The following is a 23980-nucleotide window of genomic DNA, read 5'->3' as shown; positions in this document are numbered from 1 at the left end:
ACAGCCCAGCCCTGCCCCACTGGATCTAGCACACTGTTTGAGCCAAGGCTGTGCTTCCCACGGGCTCCTCTCTGCCAAAGGCTGAGGCTGGGGGGTACAAACTCAGACCCACTCCTGCATGACCTGGGATTCCTCCAGCAGGTGACTTTGACTCATGGATCCTCCACCGGCCTGGCTGAACCTTTCTTGGGACTGCACTGAAGTTCAGAATGCTTCCTACCCATCCTCCTTCCCTCTCCTTTGTGGGTGTCAGAGCTGTGCTGCAGTCTGAAAGCTCTCCTTGCCTCCTCTATTGTTGTTTTTCAGTTACTCAGTCGTATCCAACTCTTTGTGGCCCCATGGACTATAGCACACCAGGCTTCCCTGTCCTTCACTATCTCCCAGAATTTCAATCTCATGCCCACTGAGTTGGTGATGCCATCCAACCATCTCATCCTCTGTCTTCCCCTTCTCTTCCTGCTCTCCATCTTTCCCAGCATCAGGGTCTTTTCCAATGAATTGGCTCTTTATAACAGGTGGCCAAAGGATTGGAGCTTCAGCTTCAGCATCAGCCTTTCCAATGAATATTCAGGGTTGATTTCCTTTAGGATTGACTAGTTTGATCATTTATCCTTCACAGGAATTCTCCCCAATAAATCTTCTGCATGTCTAATTTTATCCTGGCATCTGTTCTCAGAAGATCCAACCTAACACAGGTGAGAAATAAAAACTTTATTATATGATAGGGACTGGGAGGGCAGGTTATGTGACGGTAAGTTAGCTTACTCTAATGTAATCATCGAGGTTTGAATATTTTTAAAAGGTATTCGCTTTCCTCTTTGCAACTGCCTTAGTTTAGGCCTCCTGAGCCAACTGTTCCTATTAGTGAGTAAGTCTTCTCTACCTAGTCTTGGTAACCAACCCGGAGTCCACATTCAAATCACCTTCACAGTGATCTTTTTACTATTAACCACCACTTTCTTGTTTGTTCGCTTATTTGTTTTCTCTTTTTTGCTCTGCTTTGTTTGTTGTTTTATAATTAATTTATTGTTTACCTTATATTTTTACTTACATCTTTTTAGTTTTTTGTTTGTGTTTTTGTTTAACCACTGCTTTTAAAACACCTATACAATGCTCTGATACATGTTCTTCCAATTATCACAACAATCTTGCAAGGAAATTATTATTAGTTCTAATTTATATAAAGGGAACAAAGATTTAGAGAGGTTAAGTGTCTTGTCTGATAGTATATCTCTGGTAACTAACAGAACTGGGACTTGAACCCAAATCTATCTGTTACCAAAATTTGTCTTTTTCTTACCACCCAAGCAGGGCTTGGATTTAAATTTTTTTTTCCTGTTGTAATATACATTCACAGGCATTACCTATTTCCTTGAGTTAACCTCAATTCTGATGCAAATTTGCTGGAAAGTAAAAGCAAATAAGAAGTGAAGTGAAGTGAAGTAGCTCAATCCTGTCTGACTCTTTGTGACCCCATGGAGTGTAGCCTACTACGCTCCTCCATCCATGGGATTTTCCAGGCAAGAGTACTGGCATGGGTTACCATTTCCTTGGCTAATCTGGGAAGGGGCATTATATTCATTAAAGCATATTATAAATTATGTAAGTAAATAAAATATCCATTTAAGGATATTGATGCTCTAGGCATGTTTTCTTCATTAACGTTTTCTCTCCATTTTAAACACATAATCACTGAAAAAACTAAAAAGTGGGAAAACTATAAAATGATAAACAATCACAATTTTGAATCTTAATTGGTATTAGAGGTTACATTGGGTGCTAAACTGAAACACTGATAAGCTGGGGTGTGAGAAGTGCATGCTATGCCCAAGGCTCTGATGATAACTCCATTCAAAAGAACATTTAAAAGCAAGCAGCTCAGAATGCTAAGTGTAAAGGTACAATCAAGTATCTATTTTAATGTATTAAAAGCAAGACATTTATGATTTCAACTCATCATCACTATTTTCAGGGTTTAAAAGCATTTGATAGAGAAGTGATCTCCATGCACGGACACGAGTACCGCCAAGACTCCGCTAAGCCACATGCAAAGCTGATGACATCATGCCCTGGTAAATAGCTTTCAGAGGTGCCACATCTCACTGGGCTTAAGGAGTAAATTCCTGAGACCAGCACTGCAGGCCCTCTGTGAACCTCGCTTCACTTCTTGAGACAGTCTCTGTAGCCACGCTCCACTCGGACTCAAACAAGCTCTCCGGAGCACAGTGCTTCCTCCTGCCTCTGGGTTTTGCAAATGCTGTCCCTCCTGGAAGAAATAAATGTCTTAACTCTAAGAAATTCCCAAGATACAGTTCATGTGCCTCCTTGTCCAAAAAGCTCTTTTGGAAACCACTCTCAGATCAGATCAGATCAGATCAGTCGGTCAGTCGTGTCTGACTCTTTGCGACCCCATGAATTGCAGCACGCCAGGCCTCCCTGTCCATCACCAACTCCCGGAGTTCACTCAGACTCACGTCCATTGAGTCAGTGATGCCATCCAGCCATCTCATCCTCTGTCGTCCCCTTCTCCTCCTGCCCCCAATCCCTCCCAGCATCAGAGTCTTTTTCAATGAGTCAACTCTTCGCATGAGGTGGCCAAAGTACTGGAGTTTCAGCTTTAGCATCAGTCCTTCCAAAGAAATCCCAGGGCTGATCTCCTTCAGAATGGACTTGTTGGATCTCCTTGCAGTCCAAGGGACTCTCAAGAGTCTTCTCCAACACCACAGTTCAAAAGCATCAATTCTTTGGCGCTCAGCCTTCTTCACTCTCAGCCGTACCCAATTCCCAGACTGTATTTGGTGCCCTCCCCACTGACCCCTCCCCACACCCCTTCCTCTCCTGCTCCTCCATGATCCTTGTCACAGCACCCAGTTGTAATTGTCTCTTTTAAATATTGATTCTATCCATTAACTGCTTTGATTCTTGAAACTGGATGTTGATTTTACGTAAAGGTATTATTCCAAAATAGAAAGTGCTTAGCAAACAAATGTTTGTTAAACGAATGAGTGACTAACAGAGGAAGGAAGAAAGGAATAAAAAAGTTGATTTCTCTGGTGCACAGTTCATATATGCTTTAGGTAACTTGTAAGGACTTCATTTGAAATATCCAAAAACAACAGATCTTGTATCTTGTGGTAGGCATCTAAGGTATTTTAGTTTAGTTATAATTTGCGGACTTCAGAATTTTAGGAACGGAGAGTTCGGCTAAGAAGTAATTAAGAGGTTATTAACTGGGTTTATTCGGCAGTCCTGAACTCACCGAAATGTGAAAAACGGTGTTTGTATGTATATACATGAGGCAATAATTCACATTTTCAGGCAAGACAAGAAAAACTTTAAACATAAAATTTTCTCTGTTCTTTAGTCTCTTCCCTCCCCTCTCCTATACATCATGCATCTACATTTTGCATTAATCAGAGTTCCCAATGACAGAAATACCTCTTCAGACATAAACATCAGTTGCTCTTCTTTGAACACCAGCCCACATAATTCCTCAGAAGATAACATTCCTTTGTTCATTCTTAAGGGGTCACCATGATCCATCACTCAGCGTGTATCTGCTCCGACATCTTTAGTAAAGTTTACTTATGACAACAACATATCATTTCTGTTAAAGATAACGACAGAGATAAAACAGACTGGTCAGCAACCTGGGGAGAATCTGGCCCACAGTTAATGGAAGCTCTTCACTTTAAATACTTTGTTAAATACTTGTTTATAACCTTGTTAATGGTACCAGCTATCTTACTTGTATTCTGCCTATTGTACAAAATTGTTTCTTGCATGACCAAATGTGTGACTGAGCCCCCAGTAAAATGAATGATGATTAGGTGACTTGACATGATTGGCCAAATATACAGTCTATAAGATCAATGACTATAATAGTGTAACTAACTCTAGATTTGGGAAGAAACAACAAGAGGGAACCATTTCCTGGACCATAACAGAATGTAAGGCAGGGCATCTAGAGACTTCTGGCTACTGTTCACAGGTCCCAGTCCAGTAAATGCCACATTAAGTGGCCTATCAAAGGAGTCCTTGCCTGACCTGGCAGTGAGCACCCCTAGTGCCATGGGACAAAATGGTCACAAAATGCCTCCCAAACATTGGTTGAAATTAAGGCCAAAAGGGAAGGGACTGTAAAAACAAAATATGTTGCCCACTATCATTTCTACAAGGATCAAGTCATTAGCCACTGCAGTCACTGACCTATATAATACACCCCAAAAGGAATTCATTCAAAGGGTAAAGATCAAGAAGAGGCATTTTGTGCTGCAGGAAAACAGACAGAACCAACCCTCAGGTTGTTAGATATTTTCACGAAAAAATTTTGTGAATCCAGTTTCTTGCATCTTCCCAGACTTAGAGGAGCACTAAAACCATTAAGATACCTATTCCTCAAAAATAGCAGTAACTCTACCAAGGTGTATGCCTGATTGCACGTACTCTCTTTTCCAAAATTATGTAACTGGCCTCCACCTTTACCTCTTTGGATCCATTCTCAGAGCTAAGAGACTTGTCTCCTGGTTGTAATCCTCAAATTGGCTCTAATAAAAATTTTCATTTCTTTTTTAGGTTGACTATTGATGAGTTTTTTCATCAACATTATCTGTTTATATATCACTTTTCCCATTATCTGCTTTGATTCTTGAAGTTGGAGATTAATTTTATATAAATGTTTTACTCCAAAATAGTAAGTACTCAGCAAACAAATGTTTGTTAAATGAATGAATAAGAAACAGAGGAAGGAAGGAATGAATTAAAATGTTGGCTTCTCTGGTACATAATTTATATATACTTTATGAAATTTACAAAGATGTTTCATTTGCCAATCCACAAAAGAAAATAGAGTTTGTACCTTGTCGAGGGCATCTAGGTGTAGTTAGCTAAAATTTGGCAGTTGCAATTTTATGAATTGAGAACTTGACAAAGAAAGTAATTAAGTGGTTATTAATTGGGACTTAGGCTTCCCTGGTAGCTCAGTTGCTGAAGAATCCACCTGTAATGCAGAGGACCCAGGTTCGATCCCTGGGTTGGGAAGATCCCTTGGAGAAGGGAATGGCAACCCACTCCAGTATTCTCGCCTGGGAAATCCCATGGACAGAGGAGTCTGCCAGGCTACAGTCCATGGGATCGCAAGAGTTGGACACCACTGAAGTGACTGAGCACTAGCACAATTTGGGCTTATTCAGGTGTCCATGAACTCAGTGAAATTATATGAAAAACTGTGTTTGTGTGTATATGCACAGTATGCACTTCATATTCGTGTGTTCTAATCAGGCAGGTTGACAAGCATTCTTTGAAAGGACGAGTGGAACAGCCAAGTCTATACCAGACAAAACATGGTGGAAACACTTTGATGGACAGTGAAACTAAGAAAGGGATAGGAAGTCCTAAGAATAATGAAACGACTGCTCTAAAGAAGTTGTCGATTCATATATTTTAATTATTTTTGGGTTATTCTCTTATGGTGAAGTGTGTCATGTCAAATACAGAGTTAAAAAACACAACACATTTGCTGATTCAAGGGTTACAGGGTCTCAATTTACAGCTCCCCTCCCTGGTTAATGAGTTTGCTTGCCTTTTGCATGCTGTTGAGAGTAATGAGGACGGGAGAAGGGAAAAGTACAGAGAAAGGCTTAATTGATTTGCATACATAGAACTGATTTGCATATATACTTGTGAAAGAAAGCACTAAGTCCACAGGTAGAGGAAAGGTCTCTGGAGTTTGCCTGCAGTAGAAAAGAGAGATCTGTTAACAATGCCTTGGATGAACGAAACCTAGGATGAGCTGATGAAATAAAAACTCACATTTTAAGGCAAGACAAGAAAATTTTGAACAGAAACTTTTTCTCTGCCCTTTGGCCTCCTCCCTCCTGCCTACTGTCCATTGTGCATCTGCATTAGCCAGACTACCCAGTGGCAGTAATACCAGCTCAAACATAAATATCAATTGTTCTTCTAACACCAGCCATAACTCCTCACAAGATAACATTCTTTTGTCTGTCCTTAAGGGATCACCATGATTCACTGCTCGCCTCATACCTGCAGAGATCTTTAGTGAACTTATAACAACATACCATTTCCCTTAAAGATGGTGATGGATGCAAAACAGACTGGTTAGACAACCCTGGGAGATACTGGGCCACACCTACTGGAAGCTCGTCACTTAAATATTTACTTATGACTTTATTAATAACATAGCTACTAGTTATATTACTATTATTCTGCCTATTGTACAAGATTATTGTTTCCTGCATTAACAGATGTGTGACTGAGCCTCCAATAAAATTAATGATGATTGGTGTGGTGTTAGTCACTCAGTCATGTCCAACTCTTTGCAATTCCACGGACTGTAGCCTGCCACGCTCCTCTGTCCATGAGATTCTTCAGGCAAGAATACTGGAATGGACTGCCATTCCCTTCTCCAGAGGATCCTTCTGACCCAGGAATCGAACCCGGATCTCTTGCGTTGCAGGTAGATTCTTTACCATTTGAGCTACAGGGAAGACCCAATGATTCAGATCAGATCAGATCAGATCAGTCGCTCAGTCATGTCCGACTCTTTGTGACCCCATGAATCGCAGCACGCCAGGCCTCCCTGTCCATCACCAACTCCCAGAGTTCACTCAGACTCACGTGCATCGAGTCAGTGATGCCATCCAGCCATCTCATCCTCTGTCGTCCCCTTCTCCTCCTGCCCCCAATCCCTCCCAGCATCAGAGTCTTTTCCAATGAGTCAACTCTTCGCGTGAGGTGCCCTAAGTACTGGAGTTTCAGCTTTAGCATCATTTCTTCCAAAGAAATCCCAGGGCTGATCTCCTTCAGAATGGACTGGTTGGATCTCCTTGCAGTCCAAGGGACTCTCAAGAGTCTTCTCCAACACCACACTTCAAAAGCATCAATTGAAAGACTGACCAAATATATAGTTCTATGAGATCAATGATTGTCATAGTGTAATTCTAGGAATGGGAAGAGATGACATGAGGGAACCACTTCCTAGAACCATAATGGAATGTAAGGCAGGTGATCCAGAGGTTTTGGCTACTGTTAGCAGGGCCTAGTCAGTAATAGCACATTGAGTGGTCCATCAACCAAATCCTCACCTGACCACCTGGAAGTGAGCATCCCTAATGAGTAGACAAAATGGTCATGAAATGCCTCCCAAACACTGAAATTAAGAGGTACACCCCAAAAGGGATTCAAGATGAGGTATTTTGTGCTACAGGAAAACTGAGAACCGGCTCTCAGGTTGTTAGGTATTTTCAGGGAAAAAATTTTATGAATCCAGTTTCCTGCTCTTCCCTGACTTAGAGAAGCACTAAAACCATTAACTAAGATACTTATTCCTCAAATGGGCTTCCCTGTTGGCTCAGACAGAAAAGAATATGCCTGCGATGCAGGAGACCCAGGTTTGATCTCTGGGTGAGGAAGATCCCCTGGAGAAGGGAATGGCAACCCACGCCAGTTGCCTGGGAAATCCCATGGACAGAGGATCCTGTCGGGCTACAGTCCATGCGGTCGCAAAAAGTCAGACGTGACTGAGCGACTGTCACTATCATTCCTTGAAAACGGCAGTAACTCTACCAAGGTATATGCTTGATTGCACACACCCCCTTCTCCAAAATCACACCTAGACTGGCCTCCCCTTACCTCTTTGGAATGGTTCTCAGAATTCTCTGACAGACTGTCTCCTAGTTGTAATCCTCAAATTGGCTCAAATAAATGTTTCCCTTTCTTAGGTTGATTACGAATTAATTTTTTTTTTTTGGTGGAGAGAGCTGTTGAAATAGGACTTTTAGGAACTATAATTTTTTAAGGAAGTGTGGTAACACGTCCTTGCATGTTTTCACCAGACTTCAGGAAAGACATAAATCAGTTTTCAAAGTCTAGGGCATCAGATTTGTGTTTCTTTTTTAGTGTGGGTGCCACTTCTGCTTCTGCAAGCAGAACTTCTCAGGCCTCCATGTTTTTGTTCGGGTCACACGGGTTTGCCTGCTTGTCTGGCTATGGAGCAGACTGGCATCCACACCCAACACACCCGTTTTGGGTCTGGGTTGGGTAGGTTGGGGACAGGTGAGTCATGCCAGGCTAACTAACCCCCTATCGAAGTTTCACTGACCAAGCCACTCCTGAGTTTCTATTTATTTTGTGGGAGGTCTGGACCATTCTTCAGGTGGGGGAAACTTCCTCAGGACAAACCATGGAGTCTCTGGACAAAAGGATGTCATCATTTTTCTCTTGAGTATTTTTTTTTAATGACTTGATTTTTTCTTTAAAAACTAAAAGACAATTATAGCAACTTCAAAAATGTGGCGGTGGACATTGTGGTGTTATGCCTCCTCCTCCAGCTGCTTGGAGAGGGAGGGTGGGTGACTGGCAGATCCCACTGAAGTCCCCCTCCCTCTGATCACCCTCTGCTGAAGTAAGCAGCTTCATCCAAATAGATGTCGTCTTCCGAGGGACAGCCCATATCCAAAGCTGGGCCAATGTCTTGGATTTGAGGACAGCTCTGTCAGGACCCTCACGGAATCTGCAGAGGCCTCTACAGTGACAGCCTCACAGTCAGACTTTCTTCTCTGTTCAATCCTGCCTCTTCACACCCCTACAGATGTTGCTCCAAGGGCATCCTCCAATAAGCCTCCAGCATGCTGATCTCCACTGCAGAGTCTGCCTCCCAGGGAAACTTGGCTTGTGGTGATAAGAGTGGGTGCAAGAAAGCAGATGCTAAAGCTGGGTCACCCACCAGCTGGCTAGAAATAAGGAGCCCATGGTGGGTGGCTGGCGGAGCGTGGATAAAGCCAGGCATGCAGCAGTATTGGGAGTGGTGATGTTTTCTGGGAGGGCATGCCTTTGGAAGGGCATGCTTTGGCTGAGGTGATGGAACCAGTATTTGAGAAGCAGGAGCAAGTTAATAATTATAAGGGTAATGGTATCAAACGGCTGTTCCTGGGGGCAATGGAAGTTCAGGAGAAAGACAAGCAAAGGCTGAGGGTAATGAATGAGTAATTAAAGGCTAAACAGAAAAGTCAGAGGGCCTCCTTGGCAGAGTACAGTGGAACGGGTGCATATCCCATAGCTGGAGGGTAGATGAAGCTGAAACTCAGGTTCAAGATTTAAGCATAAAAGTAATAGGCTCCAGAAAAAGTTGAATTCCCCTTGGCAAGTCTGCTACACCTAAATTCAAGCTACAACTGGGACAGCCTGAGGCCTGGAAACAAGGGATGTGGATCTTTGCAGTGCAATGAAAGTCCTCATTCTGGAGGTCTCTGCCTTGCAGGACAACATGTGTCCCCAACAGGTTCGGCCACTTTTGCCTTACTGACACTAGACCCATCATAACCCATTATAGCCAATAACATAACCCAGTAAGTCAAAACAAGAACCATCAGGGATACAGTTGGGTCTGCTAAGGAGAAAAGAGTCTGTTCCTTGAAGGAGCTGTGGATCCTGGCTGATTTGTACCAGCAGATCAACGGGAGGTCAATGGGAAGCAGAATATAAAGTTGTTATTTAATATGGGAACATTCTTTCTTTCTTTTTTACCCTTGGATGCCCTGCACAGTCGGTGGGAACTTAGTTCCCCAACTAGGGATTGAACCTGGCCCTCGGCAGTGAAAGTACAGAGTCCTAACCACTGGGCCATCAGGGAACTCCCCAGCCGATAGGACTGTTAGAACCCCCCAGAACATACCACTCAGATGTTTCCTTGGCACTTAGAAAAGTGATGCCCACAATCAATGAGCAATAAATGCTGGACTTCTTTTTTAGGCAGTGGAAAAAGGAACCAAATGTCTCATAGAAGGGGGTATGCTGCTTCTAAGTCGCTTCAGTCGTGTTCGACTCTGTGCGACCCCATAGATGGTGGCCCACCAGGCTCCCCCATCCCTGGGATTCTCCAGGCAAGAACACTGGAGTGGGTTGCCTTTTCCTTCTCCAATGCATGAAAGTGAAAAGTGAAAGTGAAGTCGCTCAGTCGTCTCCGACTCTTAGTGACCCCATGGACTGCAGCCTACCAGGCTCCTCCATCCATGGGATTTTCCAGGCAAGAGTACTGGAGTGCCATTTCCTTCTCCAGAAGTGGGTATACTTGAGTGGATTTATTAGATGAGGCGGGAAATTGAACCAGGTTTACCATGTGAGGGCCAAGAGGACATTTACCAAAGTAGCAAGGCAGGATATGGTAAGAAGGATATAAAATTCACTGAGAAACGCACTGGGGACTCTCCTTTATGGTCCAAAGCTCATGGTGAGAGATGTCATTATAGAACTGAGCTCCTTGATGGGAATGATAATAGCCTGAAATATAAGAGGTCATGAGAGTGCCTTAACCATGAGAAATAAAGTACATTCAGCTGTTGCAGTGAGGCAAAGCTGGAGAGGCAGCAAGAAGGGCCTGACCTACAGAAAGCTGTTGTTGTTCAGGCCCTCAGTCACGTCTGACTCTTGGCTACCTCCATGGACTGCAGCACACCAGGCTTCTTGGTCTTTCACCTTCTCCCAGAGTTTGCCCAAACTCATGTCCATTGAGTCAGTGATGTTATCCAACCATCTCATCCTCTGTTATCCCCTTCTCCTCCTGCCTTCAGACTTTCCAGCATCAGGGTCTTTTCCAGTGAGGCCATCAGGTGGCCAAAGTATGGAGCTTCAGCTTCAGCATCAGTCCTTCCAATGGATACTCAGGGTTGATTTCCTTTAGGATTGACTTGTTTGATCTTCTTGCTGTCCAACGAACTCTCAAGAGTCTTCTCCATCATCACAGTTCAGAAGCATCAATTCTTCGGCATTCAGCCTTCTTTATGGTCCAACTCTCATATCCACACATGGCTACTGGAAAAACCATAGCTTTGACTATATGGACCTTTGCCCACACAGAAAGCTGTGGAGACAGTTAATAGAACAGATCATTCTTATGGGCACGATAAATGGGTAACAACAAAAGTATTCTGTTCAATCTATCCAACCAAAATAATCAAGGATGAATGATCAAGAGGCTAAGGGCAGCTTCCCCAGTACAAACTCATGATCCCTCCCTCATGCAGTTTCTGCATCTGAGTCAGTTTTCACTCCCAGAACTCTTAACTAAACCACAGAAGATATCTCACATTAAGGAGACAAAATGACTCAGTCAGTTGATATCAGCCAGCCTCTTTGTTGTGCCTCAGCTGTTGGCACAACAAAGAAGCCACAGTTGGAGGGATGGAAGGCAGGTATGGGCTCAACAAGCCCAGCTCCCACTCAGCAAGCCTGCTCTAGCTGCAGCTGCTACCAAAGACCAGCACTATGTCCCTGGTACAGCACCACCTCTTGAAGAAGACCCAGATTAGCTTCACTAAACTCCTACTCTGGAAGGGGCAACAATTCATCTTGGTTGGAATCAATAAATAGTCCATGGGGTGGATTTGGAGGTTGGGGTTAGCAGGTATAAGCTATTATATATAGAATGGATAAACAACAACATCCTACTGTGTAGCACAGGGAACTGTATTCAATATCCTGTGATAAACCATAATTGAAAATAATATAAAAAAGAATATATATATATATATATGTATAACTGAATCACTTTGCTGTACAGTAGAAATTAATACATTATAAATCAACTATACTTCAGTGTAAATAGAAAAAAAATTTTTAATGCATACATTCCAGCTCTGAGTTTGTCTTTCCTATTTATAGGATCTGCTGCCCTGAAACAAATAGACTGCTAGGTATTTCTCTAGCAAAGATGTGTTGATTCAGATCAGCAGAGAATTGTAGTTTGGGGTCTGTTTGGCAAGCCACATGCAAGTCCCAAAACAGCAAGGGAAGTAGACCCCTTCTATAGAGGGGGAAAGGAAGTCAGGAGGACTGTAATTTTTTTTCTTTAAAGAAGAGTCTGAGGCTTTTCATTGGCTGAGTCCTTACTGGGGAAAAGGCCTCTGTGTTCTTCCTGTTGCTGCTACTGCTAAGTCACTTCAGTCGTGTCCGACTCTGTGCGACCCCATAGACGGCAGCCCACCAGGCTCCCCCGTCCCTGGGATTCTCCAGGCAAGAACACTGGAGTGGGTTGCCATTTCCTTCTCCAATGCATGAAAGTGAAAAGTGAAAGTGAAGTCGCTCAGTTGTGTCTGACTCTTAGCAACTCCATGGAATGCAGCCTACTGGGCTCCTCCATCCATGGGATTTTCCAGGCAAGAGTACTGGAGTGGGATGCCATTGCCTTCTCCCTTCTTCCTGTTGGGCTCTGCTATTGTAGCAGGGCATGAGAGCTCCCCCTTCTGGTCTCCCAACTCCACTGAGGTTCTTTAATAATTTGGGGGGCTTCCCTGGTGGCTCAGTTGGTAAAGAATCTGCCTGCAATGCAGGAGATCTGGGTTCGATCTCTGGGTTAGGAAGATCCCCTGGAGAAGTCATGGCAACCCACTCCAGTATTCTTGCTTGGAGAATCCCCATGGACAGAGGAGCCTGGTGTGCTGCAGTACATGGGGTCGCAAAGAGTCGGACATGACTGAGTGACTAAGCATACACACAATAATTTTTTACAGGCCTCAGCACCATTTTTCAAGGGCTTACAAAGTGTTTGATCTACTAAAAGGAGATCCTGCAAAAGATCACATTTGAGTAAGGGACATACTTTGTAGCAAACAAAGTGTGGTAGTGGGTACCTGACCCTGGGGTCATAGCCCTATTCTGAACTGCACCACACAGAACAATGTAATAGTTGTCATAGAACTGAGAGGCTGGCTGGGAGGCGTAGGTACCTTGGAGTATATTCCCTAAATCCACCATCATTCTATGATGTGGTGTCCCTGACAGAATACATGTGTCTAAGAACCAAGGCCCTGCCTTCCCACACACCCAGAGTCACTGGGAGAATTCTTTTCTCCTGTTCCTGAAACTCTGGGCTCTGAGGGCTTACAGATCTTGGCTCCCAGGAAGAGGATGTTCCACCAGGGTGCACAGCAGGAATCCTATTCAAGTTTTGTCGAATGCCCAGTCCCTTCAGCTTCCTCATACCAAGAAATGAGCAAACTTGGAAAGAAGTCACCTGCTCAAACAGGTAAAGAATCATCCTGAGGTAGGCCTGTTTTCCGTAACTGCGGAAAAACCCAAATGAACTTTTTGGCCAACCCAATACATTGGCGGGGGCGGGGATGGGAGATTGTATTTGACCGCAGATAATCTACTTGGTACTCCCTTGCAGCAGCCTTAGCCTGAGAAGGGCAAAGTGACCAGGAGCTCAAACTCCTAAGGCCTAAGAGTCCTGGTCATCCTGCTTAGGAAAGCCACCTAGACCAGCAAAAGTGCTCGCTAAGGGGGCGGGGACACCAACGTGGACAGTATTGATAGAAGATGGAGACAAATGACTTCTGAGTGGGTCTCAAGACCAGCTGCAGCAGTGGAGACTCTAGTTTTTCCCATTAACCTTTCTCTTAGACGTTTCCCTTGAGGAAAGATGCCCACCAACTTGAAAAGAGCTGCCTCCCCCAAAGCCACTGCAACTTCCAGGAAAGTTCCTCCTGGAATTCCACTCCGCCTCAGTCCAACTCCCCCTCAGGTGCTGATCCCAAGAGATCAAGAGGTAAAAAAACCTCTTACATTCAAATTTCCCTCTCTCTCTCTTTCATATATATATATATATATATATATATATATATATATATATATATTTGTTATTGTTTGTTATCTTTGAGTATATGTACTTTTGTGTTTCTTATTTTTTAACTAAACATTATGTCATAAAGCACTCTTTTCACATACTATTACAGATTATTCCTAATTACAATTTTAATGTCAGTATAACATTCCCTTCATTTGCTGTAGCATAATTTTTTTTTTTTTGGCCACGTCACAGGGCCTGTGGGATCTTACTGCCCTGTCCAGGGATCAAACTTGTACCCTCTGCAGGGGAAGTGCAGAATTTTTTTTTTTTTGCTATTAAAAGCTTTATTGTTTCCATTTGGTCCAAGGCTTGGGAGAAGGCTCCAGGGTGTTAAAAATTTGCCTAGTGGCTGCAGAGAGGGGCTTCAGGCAGAAGCCCTGACATTAGTGGGGCTCCTCAAAGCCCACTGGGCTCCAGAGGCTCCGAGTTGTGCTTGAGGGTGAGCCTTTTGAAGAGATATTCACCCAGCCCAGCCTGGGGACTAGCCAGCTTTCAAGGTTGATCAGGTGGTCCCCCATCTTCTTGATGAATTTTACCTCCTCATCTAGGAAGTGCTTCTCCAGGAAGTCACAGAAGTGGGGGGTCTCCTCAGGCAGAACCCAGGCCGTGTAGATCCAAAAGGGCCTGGTACAGGTTTCTCTCCAGGAGAAGGGCGGCTTCCATAGCATCCTGGGTTTTACTCCACTCATCTTGAGATGGTTTCTGCATGTTCAGGAAGAGGGCCCTGCTGCCATGCTGGTTTTGCATTTTCAAGAGGCGATCATGCTCCCCCTTGGCCAATTCGAGGAAAAAGTGGCCCCTACCCTCCAGAGCCACATCGTTGAGGTTGAAAGAGAAGCCCAGAGATGGGTAGGTGTAGGAGGCCAGCAGATGCATAGAGATGGTGGCCTGCATCTCAGTGAAATAATTCTGACAAATCTGGGAGCCCATGGTTGATTGGTAATAAGAAGTTTAGCTTAAAAAAAATGGTGTCGGCTGGACCCGGTGATCACAGACAGCTGAGTGGCTGATTCTGAAAGTTGCTACCGGGAAAAAGGTTGGAGGGTGGTTGGAAGCTGGAGCAAGGGGTGACCCTGGATCTGTTTGCTGGGACCTTGGACTGAATGCACTGTTGAAAGTGTGGAGTCTTAACCACTGGACTTCCAGGGAAGTCTCTGTAGCATAATTTTTTAAAGCCATCTTGTATTGCTAGGCACTTAGATTTATTTATATTATATAGTACATCTTCCATAAAATCAGTATCTTCCTTCAGATGGTTATCTTCTTCAATTGATTTAAATCCTATGTACTCAAGTGATCCAGTGGGAGGGTGTGAACCATATCTTGGGGGCCTGTGGTATCTGTTAGCAAACTGCTTTCTCCAAAATGATAGCAATCTAGCTTGCTGCATCAAGGAGGATTTCAGCATAATCCTCCCATCATTCAAACTGATCAGTATAGACTTTGTTGGTAGTATCATAAATGTAAAACAGTGCCTCATTATCATATTACTTTGTTCTTGGTATCTTTTTGGAAAATCATAACTGAGGTTAAATTTATGGTTATTTGAATTTCCTCTTGTGTATTAATGTTCCTGGGATTATTGACATTTTTCTAAATTGGAAGGCACACTCTCACCTCTGTCACCAAATTAGTGAATGGGTTTCTGATGAGTAAAATTCAAGTAGAAGCAAAGTCCTAATCTATTGCAAAGTGCACTGGACTTGGAGTCAGTGGATGCTGCTTTGAGTTCTGAGTCAGTTACGACTTGTGTTATGTTGAGAATGTTTTAGACCACCAATAAAATGGAGAGACCCCAAAGTAGGCCAGGCCCTATTTTGATTCTCCCCCACCCCCAGCTTTTTTTGCAAAGAAGGTTGGAAATGACAGAAAACAAAAATAGGAAATATTCAGAAGTATTTCAGTTCCTTGTTTTGCTCTACAAAATGCTATATCATGCAATATTCAGGGGACTTGCCTGGTGGTTCAGTGGTTAAGATTCCATGCTCCCAATGCAGGGGGCATGGGTTCAGTGCTTGGTCAGGGAACTAAGATCCTACATGCCCCACAGGGCAGGCAAAAAAAAAAAAAAAGTAACACCCAGAAGTATCCACCTTATTCTGCCCTCCACCTGAAGGTAGAATCCTCCATTGTCTACATTGTTCAGGGCACTGGGACTGGCCAACACAGTAATATCAATTTAAGCAGATGGTGTTTGGTGATAGAGGGGTTGGTGGGCATCTGAAGTGGAAATTTTGTTGGCAAAACAGAGAACCAGGCCAAGATGAGAAGGAGCTGTCACCTAAAAACGTTATTTTATGTTTCATGGTCTCAAAAATTTAAGACAAATAGGGCTGTTTGACAAATTGACATTAATGCCAGTTGACATTAACAGACATTTTGCAAATGATAGTTATTTTAGTCTATTTAGGATTAAATTATTAATTTTTCTTTAATTTTTCAACAAACATTATTGAAGCACTAAGCTAAGTGCTAGAAATATAAAAAGGAATAAAACAGTTCCAGCCCTCAAGGAAGATCATAACTTAACAATGGAGACCACCACTTAAAAGATTATAACTACAGGTAATTCCCTGGCAGTCCAGTGGTTAGGACTCAGCACTTTCACTGCAGCAGTCCTGGGTCCAATCCCTGGTCAGGGAACTAAGATCCCACAAGCTGAGCAATGTGGCCAAAAAGAGTAACTACTACAATAGGGCTTCCCACGTGACACAGTGGTAAAGAATCCACCTGCCAAGAGACACAGGTTCGATTTCTGGGTGGGAAAGATCCCCTGGAGTAGGAAATGGCAATCCACTCCAGTACTCTTGCTGAAAAATTCCACAGATAGAGGAGCCTGGCAGTCTACAGTCCATGGGTTGCAAAGAGCTGGACATGACTGAGTGACTGAGCACACACACACTACAAGACAGTGTAATAACCACAGCCATCAAAATATACTTGATGACTTTCTTCTCTTGTTTTGAGTTATATATTTTAGAGTTCTAGTGTTCTAAAATATCTTGTACTTTTAAATATTAATCAAAGAAATTTGAGGCTGAAAACTCAGAAAAGAGGCCAAGATACCATGATCTGAAAGGGTGGGAGATAAATAGAGGCCCCTAAGATAGTGGTCATTTGGTTTTAATAATTTCATTCCAGTTGATCCTTGAACAGTGTGGGTACCTTACTCTCCTGCAGTCAAAAATCTGCATGTAATTTATAGCTGATTCTCTACATTCATGGATTCAATCAACGTCGGATTGTGTAGGCCTGTAGCATTTACTAATGAGAAAAAAAATCCATGTATATATGGATGCACACATGGGTTCAAACTCATGTTGTTCAAAGGCCAACTGTGTTCTGTGATGTTCCAGTAAGAACACAGAGACTTCCCAGCGAGCAATGCTAATAGTTACACTCCAAGGGCATTGCCATGGGACTAACAGGTAAGAGAGAGAGGTGTGAAAAGAATTGGAGGGCATTGAGAGACTGCAGTCCTTGTTAGTAAAAATGCTAAGAAGGAAAGAAAAGCCGGGGTCCCACAAGAAAGGAGCAAAGCAAGGCATGGTGGCTCCATCACAGACTGGATTCTAATTCCAGGCTCTCTCTTTCTCTATTTATGTGTTTGTCCTTGAAGAAGTTGCACAGCCTTTCAGATCTTCAGGTTCCTCATTTGTAAAACAGAGATGTAGCAGAGCCCTCTGCACAGAATTCTCATGAGGATAAAAGGATAGAAAGCATCTAAGTGCTTGGCCCAATCCCAGGCACATAGTGTCTGCTCAATAAGAGCTGGGAGTTTGTGTTACCATTGTTTTTCTCTCTTATCTTACAAGTAGCAAGATGGTGCAACAGGGAACGTTGGTGGGGCGTTTCCTCTTTCACTGCAGCAAATAACAGTGAAACCACACTTTCAGGTTGTATTGATAGTCCTCGAAGATGGCCTGAGAAAATGTCAAGTTAGACCCCAAGGGTGTCCCAGACAAAGGTGTCCAAAGACCATCTATTATTATTTCTCACCCTATCTCTCTAACCTGCAGCCAGCAGAAGTGAAGGCATCTTGGTGACTTACAGCAACCATCTGTAGAGCGGACAAAGGTGCTTTCTGTTCTGGTGGGAGGAAGAAATAATGAGCTGTTTTGTATTGCAACCCTCACAGTCAGAATGTCAGGACTGGCTGCTTGCCCTGAGTCTGAATGACCGCCAATAACCCATTTTAATGGATTTAATCCATTAAATTTAACCCCTCTCAAATTTTTAAAAGTGGCTTCAAAATGATTGTGAGAGTTTGGGGGGCAACTTTGAGCCTTAAATATGCACAAATAAATTAGGTGGCTATTTAACATTGGGCTTGTTAGTCTGTATTTGCAATACAACTGATAGGATATATGCATTATTTACAGTGCCCTGTAGATTCAATTTTGTAAGATTTATGAGATGGTACATGTGTTTGTACTTGAGTTAAATTAGAAATAGTGGTTGTCATCTATCATGTAAACTTAATTTAAACCTCAAGGCCATGCTTTCCCATTTTTATAGCCAAGGGTGTCTTTATTCTTCAAGATCATGCTTGGGTCACCAAATTGCATCCTGGCTTAACCAGTACATTTTCACTAGGTATCCACATGAATCTAAACATCATCATGGATGTCTGTTCCACAATGTGGTTTTTATACTCCGGAAAATTCTATGACCTTCCCAATATTAAAAAGAAAAAAAAAATCCTGTTTGTGCTTAACTTAGTCAGAATTGACTTCTGTTGCTTACTGCAGAGAATCCTGACTGGTACATACTTTTCATTGATCATTTTTCATGTAAAATGTGAGGAGTGTTAATTAAACATTACTAACCCTAAATAGAGTATTAAAGTGTTAAGTAGTGAAAGTGTTAGTAGTCGCTCAGTCATGTGTGACTTTTTGGGACCCCCATGGATTGTAGCCCACCAGGCTCTTCTTCTGTCCATGAAATTCTCCAGGCAAGAATACTAGAGTGGATTGCCATTTCCTTCTCCACGGGGTCTTCCCAACCCAGAGATCGAACCCGGGTCTCCCGCATTGCAGGCAGATTCTTTACCATCTGAACCATGAGGGAGGCCCCAAAATATTAAGTAGGTAGTCCAATTATCTTTCTTGCAAATAATTACCACAAAAATTACTGCACATTTAAAAATGAAATTAGGCCACTTTTCATCGTTCTTCTATTTTCTTTCAAAGAAATCTATTGTCATAACCCAACTTCAGTGGACAATGGGAAGGGCAGGAGGCTGGGAGCTGAGAGATGGACAGGCTGAAATGCAAGCCCTTGAATGAGGTCAGGTTTGGAAAAGGAAGGTAAGAATGCAGCAAGTGTCTGAGTTTGTTTGGACAGTGTCAGAACAAAATACACAGACTGAGACTTAACAGACTGAGACTTAATCAACAGACATTTATTTCTCACATTCTAAAGACGAGGAACTCCAAGATCAAGGTGTTAGCAAAGGTAGGCTTCATTCTGAGGCAGGCCTCCTTTCTTGACTTTTGACTTGTAGGTGACCACCATCTTGCTGAGTGCTCACAGAACCTTGTGTGCATGGGATGGGGGCAAGGATGAGGGAGGTGGGGAGGGCTCTTTTGTGTCTTTCCTTTTTCTTTTCCTTATAATGATTTTTAAAAAATATTTATTTTATTTATTTGGCTGAATTGAGTCTTGGTTGTGGCATTTCTGATCTTTTTTGTGGCATCCAGAATCTTTAGTTGCAGTATGCGGGATCTAATTCCCTGACCCAGGCTCCCTGCATTGGGAGTTTGGAATCTTAGCCGCTGGACCACCAGGGAAGTCTTCTTATAAGGGCACTAATCCTACTGTGAGGGCCCCACTCTCATGACTTCATCTAATCCTAAATACTTCCTGAAGGCCCATCCTCAAATACTATCATATTGGAGGTTAAAGCTTCAACATACAAATTTTGGGACGGCATCATTCAGTCCATAGCAAAAGTTATACAGAAAAGGGGGACGAGACTTGAAAAAAATAAACACATTTTTTAAAGTAGTGAAATAGTGTAGAAAAGAGCAAGGACTTCAGATTCAGACAGAATTGGGCTGAATCCCATTTACTAACTGTGTGACCTTGGACAAGTTACTTAACATCTCTAAGCCTCATTTTTCACAGCTGTAAAATGAAGATAAGTGGGCATTCATTACAGAATTGTAGTAAGAATTAATGAGATAGAGGTTTAAAGTACCTGGACCAAAGAAGAGGGCTTTTCCAAGTTTTGACAGAGCATAGCAGGTACAGGTATGTTGCTCAGGTACAGAAGTTGTGATGGTAATGGGTGATGGAGTTTAATGCTGAAATCTGCTGTTTCATGAACACTGGTCTCATTAAGTGGGAGGGAGGACTGGACAACTTCTCCAGGACCTTCCAGTTCTGAAGTCCCATGCATTCACATGTATTCACACATTGATGAGGAAGCAGATATATTCATCTCATCTGTTTTGCTGTTACTATCGATTTGTGCTCAGCACTCTTACAAATACCATCTCATTTATTTTTCACTATTATCTTACCACCTAACAATAATGGTAGCTACTACTGGTCCTATTGGTTCTATTTTGCAGATGGGCAAACTGAAGCTCAGAGAATTGGATCAATTAGCCCAAGATCATATTTCTAGAAAATCATGGGATGTGGATTTGCATTCAGGACCTCCTGGCTTCCACCTCAGAACACCTTACCTGCTCTAACTTTCATGATGTTGGATACACATCATACAAATACCAGTAGGAAGATACCAAAGCACAAACTGTGTGTGATACTATTAGAGAAGGCATACTTGCCTTTAAATGAGCTATGTCTCCAAGCCTGGACCTACTCCAGCTGGGATACCAATAGAATTTGTATATGAGAAGGTCATTGGCAGGCTTCCAGGGACTATGGAGCCAGGGATGGGTGCCAGAGGACTGTCGATGGGCACACACTGTTCCAATTTGGGAAAGGGGGAAGAAAGTTGATTCTTCCAATGGTAGGAGCCAGTCCTGGGCAAAGTTCTTGAAGGTCATTTCGTGAACATCAAAAAGGGGAAGGAAATCATTAGTAGGTGCTAGCATGTTTTCCCTGAGAAGACATTATTCCAGATGACTCTCAGTGAGGTTTTTTTTTTAATAGGGTAAAAGACTTGTATGTTTTTTATTTAGACAATGTCTTTTGCTTATTATAATGAGCATTTATGGATTCAAAGCAAGTTGGAATTTTTTTCAAATTAATAAAGAATTTAAAATTTCCTTGTTTTCAGGAGAAAATATAATTTTTTGGTTGTTTACTTAAAATAATTGAGATAATTATAGATTTACATGCCATTGTAAGAAATAAAACAGAGAGCTCTTCTGTACACTATCCAGTTTATCCCAGTGGTTATAGTTTACAAAACTACAGTACTATTTTACAATCAAATGATACAACCTGCTGATCTTATTCTGATTTCCCCAGTTTTACTTGTACTCATCTGTATGTGTGTATTAAATTCTATACAATTTCATCACCTTATGCAATATTGCTCATCTACCATCGCAGTCTACCAGACCATTACCTGCCTCCCGAGAAATCTGTATGCAGGTCAAGAAGCAATAGTCAGAACTGGACAGGGAACAACAGACTAGTTTCAAATCAGGAAAGGAGTATGTCAAGGCTGTATATTGTCACCCTGCTGTTTTAACTTATATACCAAGGACATCATGCGAAATGTGAGGCTGGATGAAGCACAAGCTGCAATCAAGATTGCCGGGAGAAATATCAATAATATGCAGATGACACCACCCTTATGGTGGTGTCAAAGAGGAACTAAAGAAAGCAAAGAAGAACTAAAGAGCCTCTTGATGAAAATGAAAGAGGAGAGGGAAAGAGTTGGCTTAAAACTCAACATTAAGAAAACTAAGGTCATGGCATCCGGTCCCATCAATTCATGGCAAATAGATAGGGAAACAATGGAAACAGTGAGAGACTTTATTTTCCTGGGCTCCAAAATCACTGCAGATGGTGACTGCGGCCATGAAATTAAAAGACTCTTGCTCCTTGGAAGAAAAGCTATGCCCAACCTAGAAAGCATATTAAAAAGCAGAGACATTACTTTGCAAACAAAGGTCTGTCTAGTCAAAGCTATGGTTTTTCCAGTAGTCATGTATGGATGTGAGAGTTGGACCATAAAGCAAGCTGAGCACTGAATAATTGATGCTTTTGAACTATGGTGTTGGAGAAGACTCTTGAGAGTCCCCTGGACTGCAAGGAGATCAAACCAGTCAATCCTAAAGGAAATCAGTCCTGAATAGTCATTGGAAGGACTGATGCTGAAGTTGAAGCTCCAATACTTTGGCCACCTGATGCAAAGAACTGACTCATTGGAAAAGACCCTGATGCTAGGAAAGATTGAAGGCAGGAGGAAAAGGGGACGATAGAGGATGAGATGGCTTGATGGCATCACTGACTGGATGGACACAAGTTTGAGCAAGTTCTGGGAGTTGGTGATGGATAGGGAAGCCTGGTGTGCTGTAGTATATGGGGTCACAAAGAGCTGGACACGACTGAGTGACTGAACTGAACTGAACCATACACAAGGAGCAGTGAGGTTAGGTTCCTGATTTGGAACCAGTCTGTTGTTACATGTCCAGTTCTGACTGCTTCTTGACCTGCATACAGATTTCTCCGGAGGCAGGTAAAATGGTCTGGTATTCCCATCTCTTGAAGAATTTTCCACAGTTCGTTGTGATCCACACAGTCAAAGGCTTTAGCATAGTCAATGAAGCAGATGTTTTCCTGGAATTCTCTTGCTTTTTCTATGATCCAATGGATCTTGGCAATTTGATATCTGCTTCCTCTGCCTTTTCTAAATCTAGCTTGAACATCTGGAAGTTCTCAGTTCACATACTGAGAAGCCTAGCTTGGACAGTTTTGAGCATGAGCATTACTTTGCTAGCATGTGAGATGAGTAAAATTGTGCAGTAGTTTGAACATTCTTTGGCATTGCCTTTCTTTGGGATTAGAATAAAAACTGACCTTTTCCAGTCTTGTGGCCACTGCAAAGTTTTCCAAATTTGCTGGCATATTGAGTGCAGCACTTTCACAGCATTGTCTTTTAGGATTTGAAATAGCTCAGCTGGAATTCTATCACTTCCACTAGCTTGGTTCGTAGTGATGCTTCCTAAAGTCCATTTGACTTTGTCTGGCTCTAGGTGAGTGATCACACCATCATGGTTATCTGGGTCATGAAGATCTTTTTTGCATAGTTCTTCTGTATATTCTTGCCACCTCTTCTTAGTATCTTTTACTTCTGTTAGGTCCATACCGTCCCTGTCCTTTATTGTGCCCATTTTTGCATGAAATGTTACCTTGGCATCTCTAATTTTCTTGAAGAAATCTCTAGTCTTTTCCATTCTACTCTCTTCCTCTATTTCTTTGCATTGATCACTTAGGAACACTTTCTTATCCTTGCTATTCTTTGGAACTCTGAATTTACCTGGGTATATCTTTCCTTTTCTCCTTTGCTTTTCACCTCTCTTCTTTTCATAGCTATTTGTAAGGCTCCTCAGACAACCATTTTGCCCTTTTGCATTGCTTTTTCTTGGGGATGGTTTTGATCATGGCCTTCTGTACAATGTTACAGACTTCCATCCACAGTTCTTCAGGCACTCTGTCTATCAGATCTAATCCCTTAAAACTATTTGTCACTTCCACTGTATCATCATAAGGGATTTGATTTAGGTCATACCTGAATGGTCTAGTGGTTTTTCCCACTTTCTTCAATTTAAGTCTGAATTTTGTAATAAAGAGATCATGATCTGAGCCACAGTCAGCTCTCAGTGTAGTTTTTGCTGACTGTAGAGAGCTTCTCCGTCTTTGGCTGTAAAGAATATAATCAATCTGATTTGGGTATTGACCATCTATGATGTCTATGCGTAGCGTAGTCATCTCTCACATTGTTGGAAGAGGGTGTTTGCTATGACCAGTGCATTCTCTTGGGCACCTACCGACCTAGGGAGTTCATCTTTTGTGTATGGTAAATATTCAATAAAGAGAACTGTTATTATTTTCAACAAACAATTAAGTCATGGGACTAGAAGAGGGAAAGAATGAAGCACAGGATACCAATGTTAATAATAACCATATCCTATCATAGGTCTTCTAATAGTCTTTCATCAACTCCTTTTTATTTATGTTGATGAAGTAAAATTTGTTTGTCATCTATGACCATATTCATTTCCTTTTCTCTTCAGTTTCCGTTGGTTTTATATCAATTGATGGCTTCAACTTGACTTCCTAAAATATTTTCTCAAGACTTGGGAGAGGCAGGGCAAGGCTCCAAAGAGTCCCTGGGAGGTATGAGAG

The 23980-nt window shown here is 42.4% G+C and overlaps 1 long non-coding RNA gene across 4 annotated transcripts in view; it reads right to left on the bottom strand.

Annotated features, from left to right (window-relative positions):
* Positions 1–1893: 1893 nt before the first annotated feature.
* LOC132343630 (uncharacterized) overlaps positions 1894–23980 on the bottom strand; it is a 45091-nt gene continuing 23004 nt past the window's right edge. For all 4 annotated transcript variants that reach the window (XR_009492554.1, XR_009492555.1, XR_009492556.1 and 1 more), the window contains one exon: positions 1894–3607. This is a non-coding gene — a long non-coding RNA (uncharacterized lncRNA). The remainder of the gene's footprint in view (positions 3608–23980) is intronic.

The sequence above is a fragment of the Bos taurus genome, chromosome 23, assembly GCF_002263795.3.
Source record: "Bos taurus isolate L1 Dominette 01449 registration number 42190680 breed Hereford chromosome 23, ARS-UCD2.0, whole genome shotgun sequence".
NCBI lineage: Eukaryota > Metazoa > Chordata > Mammalia > Artiodactyla > Bovidae > Bos > Bos taurus.
This window is presented reverse-complemented; position numbering and strand designations above follow the sequence as displayed.